The sequence below is a fragment of the Eurosta solidaginis genome, chromosome 1, assembly GCF_040869045.1.
Source record: "Eurosta solidaginis isolate ZX-2024a chromosome 1, ASM4086904v1, whole genome shotgun sequence".
Taxonomy (NCBI): domain Eukaryota; kingdom Metazoa; phylum Arthropoda; class Insecta; order Diptera; family Tephritidae; genus Eurosta; species Eurosta solidaginis.
The window spans coordinates 876638-883062 of NC_090319.1; the positions used below are offsets into that span (position 1 = coordinate 876638).

The 6425-nt window shown below is 36.1% G+C and overlaps 1 protein-coding gene across 3 annotated transcripts in view; it reads left to right on the forward strand.

Annotated features, from left to right (window-relative positions):
• Positions 1 to 5881, forward strand: part of dpr9 (defective proboscis extension response 9) — a 463521-nt gene extending 457640 nt beyond the window's left edge. For all 3 annotated transcript variants that reach the window (XR_010951419.1, XR_010951421.1, XR_010951420.1), the window contains 2 exons: positions 5606 to 5755; positions 5836 to 5881. The gene's annotated coding sequence lies outside the window, so the exon portion shown is untranslated. The remainder of the gene's footprint in view (positions 1 to 5605; positions 5756 to 5835) is intronic.
• Positions 5882 to 6425: the final 544 nt, after the last annotated feature.

Genomic DNA, 6425 nt, shown 5'->3' on the forward strand with positions numbered 1-6425 from the left:
GAAAACCTATCAATGGCATCAACTTGGGCGATTTTTAAAGTGAAAATTTCAGTTGTAATCTATATTTCTTTTAACAAATTGGAGCTCAACAATTCCAAATCTATATTTGAACTGATTTTTAAGAAAAAATCATGAAATTTGTTTTTAATAACTGAAAAAAATAACGCAAAATGAATTTTTAATGTGTAGTTTTGAAACTTTTATCAATATCCGGTTTTTCTCATATCGCCAGAAAATTGGCCTTCCAAGCGTTTTTTATTCGATAAGTCTTACCATAGCCGTTGCTTAGAAATTTGATTTTGAGCCAACTACTATCAATTTACCCCATGGCCGCGTTCGACAAGCTGAAATTAAAACCCATTAAATCGGGACGAAAATTTATATCTGATATTGCCTACATTAGTATAACCGATTTTCAATACTGAAAAGCAAAACATATATTCTAATATTATGAGTCTCCATAGGGAAATGGGGTTATTTGTGTGTGATATTTTTGGTCTTGGTATTACCGTTTAAAGTGTTGATACTGGAAAAGAGGTTATTTGATTTATAAGAAGGCCAATATAGGTGTGGTGGCATGATCGGCCTACCACAACGTAGGCCCTCTGTTCAATTTCCATCAAAAATTTAAAAAAAAGTTGTTTCAAATAGAAAGCATATTTTCTGAGCGAGGTTGCCCCTCGGCGATGGCTTCAGAAACACTCCGAATGAATCTACTTACTTACTTACTTACTTACTTACTTAATTGGCGCTTAACCGTCTAAACGGTTATGGCCGTCCAACAAGGCGCGCCAGTCCCTCTTTCGCTCCGCCAACCAGCGGAAATTGGTCACACCAAGGGAGTTTAAATCCTTTTCCACCTGGTCCTTCCAACGGAGTGGGACCGCCCTTTACCTCTGCTTCCATAGGCGGGTTCCGATAGAAACACTTTCTTGGCCGGAGCATCATCTTTAATTCGCATAACATGGCCTAGCCAGCGCAGCCGCTGCGTTTTAATTCGCTGGACTATGTTGATGTCTGCGTATAACTCGTACAGCTTATCATTAAATCTTCTTCGGTATTCGCCATCGCCAACGCGTAGAGGTCCATAAATCTTTCGAAGAACTTTTCTCTCGAACACTCCCAAAGCCGCTTTATCTGCTGTTGTCATGGTCCATGCTTCTTGTAGAGTATGATTTTCGTTCGCCGAGAGAGGACTTTTCTTTTCAATTACCTACCTAGTCCAAAGTAGCATTTATTGGCAAGATTGATTATTCGCTGTATTTCAGTGCTGATGTTGTTGCTAGTGTTGATGCTGGTTCCCAAATAAAGGAAGTCTTTTACTATTTCGCAATTATGGCTGCCAACAGTAGCGTGGTTGCCAAGGCGCGTATGCGCTGACTCTTTGCTCGAAAGCATTTATTTATTTAATTTAATTTAATTTTTTATAAGGATCACCCTAATAACTAATACATACATAAGCTATTATATATTTTATTTTCGTCTTTGCTGTCTGCAATAACTTAATCCACCCTTGCAAGTGTGCAAAAGAAAACAACTTTGTAGGCAGAATATATATACCCATATGTATGTGTCTTCTTATCGTAGTGGGTTATGTTTGAAACTCAAATCCCTTGGCTCTTTTTCGGCCACAAATAGGTAGACACAAAGAAAGCTAAACTTCTGTATAAATAGACAAATGGACTGACTGTCTTATAACAACTAAACAAATGGCAGCATTGCGCTAGTAAGGTAATGAACAATTACTCTTCTATGCGCACAAATCAACTTATGCCATTACAGTTTGATGCTTTTAATACTTACATAGACTGAGAGGGTATCCAGAAAGGTAATTAGGGGAAGAGGGGGCCCTATGTGGGAGGAAAACTTTTTCTATTGTTTCGCATTTCGGACATTTATTAACGGATTAAAATTGATGATGTTGTTGTTGCAGCTATAAATACACTTCCCGGAGGTTTTGGAGAGTGCTATCGATGGTATGTTACTTTGCGGGATATGCATCCGGTACGTTCCGGTATCAAGCTCCATTAAGGTACTAGCCCAACCGTCTCGAGAACGATTTAATATTACCACATTGAACCTTCAACGATATCCCGCCTCGGAAGTAGGTGTTCCATAAGGAACTTGGGGATGCCACAGCCTCGCCTGCTAAATACGTGTATAAAGCAATCATATTTGTAACAGAATTCGGATGCGTAGATGAGGTTGACTACAGGGTTGCGAAGCTGTGAAGCTATAGCAATTCAATTGGCTTATCAACCCCTTTAATCTCGGACTGAGATCGATCGACTTCGCCGGTGCTCGAAGGATGGGTACATACAGCTCCAGGTGTAAAACTAAAACAATCCATCAAGCAATATATCGACCATGTTACGATAAACGGATGGCATGTCTACGATACCAAAATCGAGTCGGACACCTTCTCTTTGAGAGCACAAGTAAGGCATGTGGAGTGCATGCGCAGTTGGATCATATTTGAAGATCACTTCATGTCGCCTGACCGCAGATGGGAGGAAGGTAGTGACCAACTGAACGTTTCTACAGCGGAAGTCCTCGCAAGGCAATGGGAGTCCATGCGGTGCCTGTTCTTATTCTGGAAATCCCCAACTATGTTAGCTGTATGCAACGCAACGAGATGGAATCATCCAATCGTTTTATTCATAGCGTTGTCGGTGCCACGCAGTGTTTCACTAAATAACTAGAAGCCAGTTTCCCCGTTAAAGTATGTGGTAACACAACGGACCAACATAAAAGTGTGCAAGCGAGCTTTTACTTAACTATTCGAGGCGATTCCACTTAATACGGCGAAGCTGCTAAAAACAATAAATGCATAATACAAAAAATAGGCAGCCTACAATACAGATTTAACTTAAAATGTGAACATAATTAGATTCTTTTACACTAGAATGAAATTCGTATCATGAATACACAATTTTCTGCTTTCTCTTTTCACAAAAATATTTATTTAACACATGCATGTGTAGTGGTAAAAAGACGTCAATAGATATTTTTTTGTAAGTTTATTGCTCGGAAACTTTTGCAGGTAAAATAAAAAAAGTGGTGGCAAACGGTAAAATAGAAGCAGTAATTTAAAAATTTAAGAAGGTTGGTTTAACCCTGATGGGGAGGTTTATATTTGAAGGAATGTTTCCACGCCTACTCCCCATAACGCCTGTCACTATAATGGATCAGTTGGAATGCATAACGTTTGTAAGGTTCGGATATTCAATTGTCATAACAAACTGGAACACAGCTTTGGGCCCCTGTAGCTCTTCAGACATTACTGACCTTTTTCTGGTTCATTATATGTAAGTAAATCTGTTGGTAAATGGAAAGGTTGAAACGTTTCAAAAATTAAACTTACAGTCTCTGGAAAGTGAATAAGAATCAGTAATTACAGTAATTCCTTTAGGGTTGATTGGATCGATTGTATTTTTTAGCACATCAGGGATGCTTTTGCCAAACAATCCAATCACCACCATCAAGCTAACTTGAGCCCTGGGCTCAGTACATCTAGCTCCATCCATTTATACAAATTATGGAAATTATTTTTCACACAAAATTTGCCAGTTCGTTTACGCACTAGATAAATTTATATGTTTGCACACTTTATAAGTTTTAATTAGTCCCCCTAATATTTTCTTGCTTCGTCCACACTACCAAATTGACATGAAATCCAATAGAATAAATCTCGAAATATGTAAACTGGCCGCAATAAATTTTGGTAATGCGTTGCCAGTAGACTTTGAATGGCTTGACGTTTTACGAAGGACTTTTCGGACACCTACCCTGCATCAGCATGTGACTGTATACATTAGCCTATTTTAAAAACAAATAACGCTACGTTCTCTCAATGACGTTTACAATATTAGGTGCTTCAACTTTCCATCTGTTTCATTTTCTTTTATTGACTTTGACTGTCTACTTGACATTGCCTTCCATACTTGTGTAGGTTTTTGGAAAAACACGCGTGACAACATATCTATATGTCAATTTATATTTGCTTGAATATGTGAATAATTCAGTATCGCTGCAAAAATCTTTAGCTTTATTGATACACTTGTTTCATATTGGGGTACTTCCAAGGTAGAGTTCTGATCTCATGCAGTTCTGTTAAATATGGCACCTAAATTTAAAGTACTATTTAAACCTTGTGGGGTATTCTTATATTCGGGAGAAGACAAAGCTAGAATCTTATTTTTGCTTGAGCATGTCTTATGGATTGTATCTATTTATGACTACACGGGTCTTGCCGGCTTGGTCCTCTTTATATCCTTACGGGTACTGTTGGACAGATCCTTCTCATAGTCCTCCGTCGACAAGTCTCTCGGGTATTTCGCATTCGTCCAGAAGATTTGTTGTTAAATTATTCGCAACAAAAGTGAAGCCAAAAGGAACATAACGCAATATAAAAAGCAAAAGCACGAGAAACAATTGTTATACAAAGTTTTACAAAATAGCTCAAGTTTTCTTATGTTGTAGAATTTAATTACATTTTAAACGCTATCCTGCCAATAGTGGCAAGAGTAACTCAAAAATCTCATTCTACATTAATTTGGGTGTCCTTACTGTTAATTATGATAAAATTAATTCATTCAGTGTAGAAGAAGTTAAAATTGTATAGCGCCAATTTAAAAACAAAAGTAATTGATATATTTTTTTCGGATAAACCGTTGTCCATCTTTTTGGATCCAAATCCAGTGGATCACTGCATATAGAGTTACATATATGGTGGAGATGATAAGGACCATAAAACAACTTGAGATGCAACAACTCAATCAACGCTTATAGAGAATATGAAACGAAATTCTCGGTCAAGTCGTACGTGCTTCCAGAGCAGTTTTCACGACGCACTTAGGCAAATGCAACGGAGGAAGACAATTTTTATCTTATCATTTATCATAAAACTTAAAGCCTACTCAAATATAAATAACATCCTCTTTTTAGCAAAAATCTTTCACAGTTTAAATAAATCTTTTGTAACAGTTATTCGTCGCCAGGGCGTAAATAAATATTTTAACAGAGGTATACAAATTTAAATTAGTGTTTATATTAAAAGATTAAAAAAAATTTTGGAATTTTCTTTCAGAACGGTTTATTTCACGCTAAGAGCTTATAAGCTTTTCCGATCTAATAGTTTACAGTGCGAAATACCAAAAGTATTTCCACTTTTCAACTCGACGTTTCGCCAGCACCTTGTTGGGGTTCTTCCGTTTGGTCATCAAACAAATTCTGGTAATACTATGAACATTCAGCCTATGTGAGGTCTTCATCGACCGGCCATTTCAACAAAGCCTAACCTATCTTATTTATTTTATTTATAGCATCAAAATACAATAAAGAGCATGAATAATGCGCTCACTTCCTTACAGCTGTCGGACATTTCCTTTGAATCCCTACGAGCATTGTCGGATAGGTAGGTCAGCATTTGAGCTCATTTTTAAAATTCCAGAAAATATATTTTAAAAAATGTTGGTATTGTTTGGTATTTTATAAAAACAGAAAAAACTATGATTTTACAATAAATGCTAATAGTATTTTGGTGCTCAATTATATTGAATACAGTTTTCATTGCATCTCCTTTATTTCTCTCGTGTTATTCCAGATTTGTTTTCTTATGCCCTAGAATTGGCAACATAAATTTAAGACTAACTAATCCTAACAATACCTGCAAGATTATTTACAATCCACTGTAGACAAACTGGAACAATCACAATCCGCTCTTTTAAAGGACAAGTCGCAAATTTATTTGCAGGTTAGTAAATATATGCACACGTGTATGGTACTATTGTAACTTCTATCTTAATATACATATACTTCATTGAAAAATTAAAGATTTAGCTGATTGGACAATACAAGTTATCATAAGTTAAGCCTTATTGTAAAGAACCCATGCCATATATTGTTGCTTAACGTCATCATCTTTTATTTGAATACCGTTTCCTATAAGTGAATTTTTTCGAACGATCTACTTAGAGCATTTGTTCAAATGAGGCTAACATAGAAAATTATTATAAACCATTAGGAAAAGTGTAACGAACTTATTATAAAGCGTATGTACAAAATAAAATAAGCCTTGTATAAGGCCTTATTGTAAAACTCTACTTGCTTACAAACTTTTATATAAGCTGTTTATCCCACTTAGAATGAGGATCACATAAGGCGCTAAAATTAGATAGCTTGATCATAAGGTTTTTCAACCAGGCAGAATAAGGAATAGTATCCCATATTTTAACCTCATTATAAGTCCTATTACACATATAAAATCAGGCATGGATATGATTTACAATACTGACTTTAAATTACTTGATTCATCTTTCATATCAATTATTTCAAAAAAGTATTGCAATATACATAGATTGGTAATTTATCATCGGAAATTCATTTTAACTTCCTACGTTCAGTTTACGGGACAAGTAACGTTC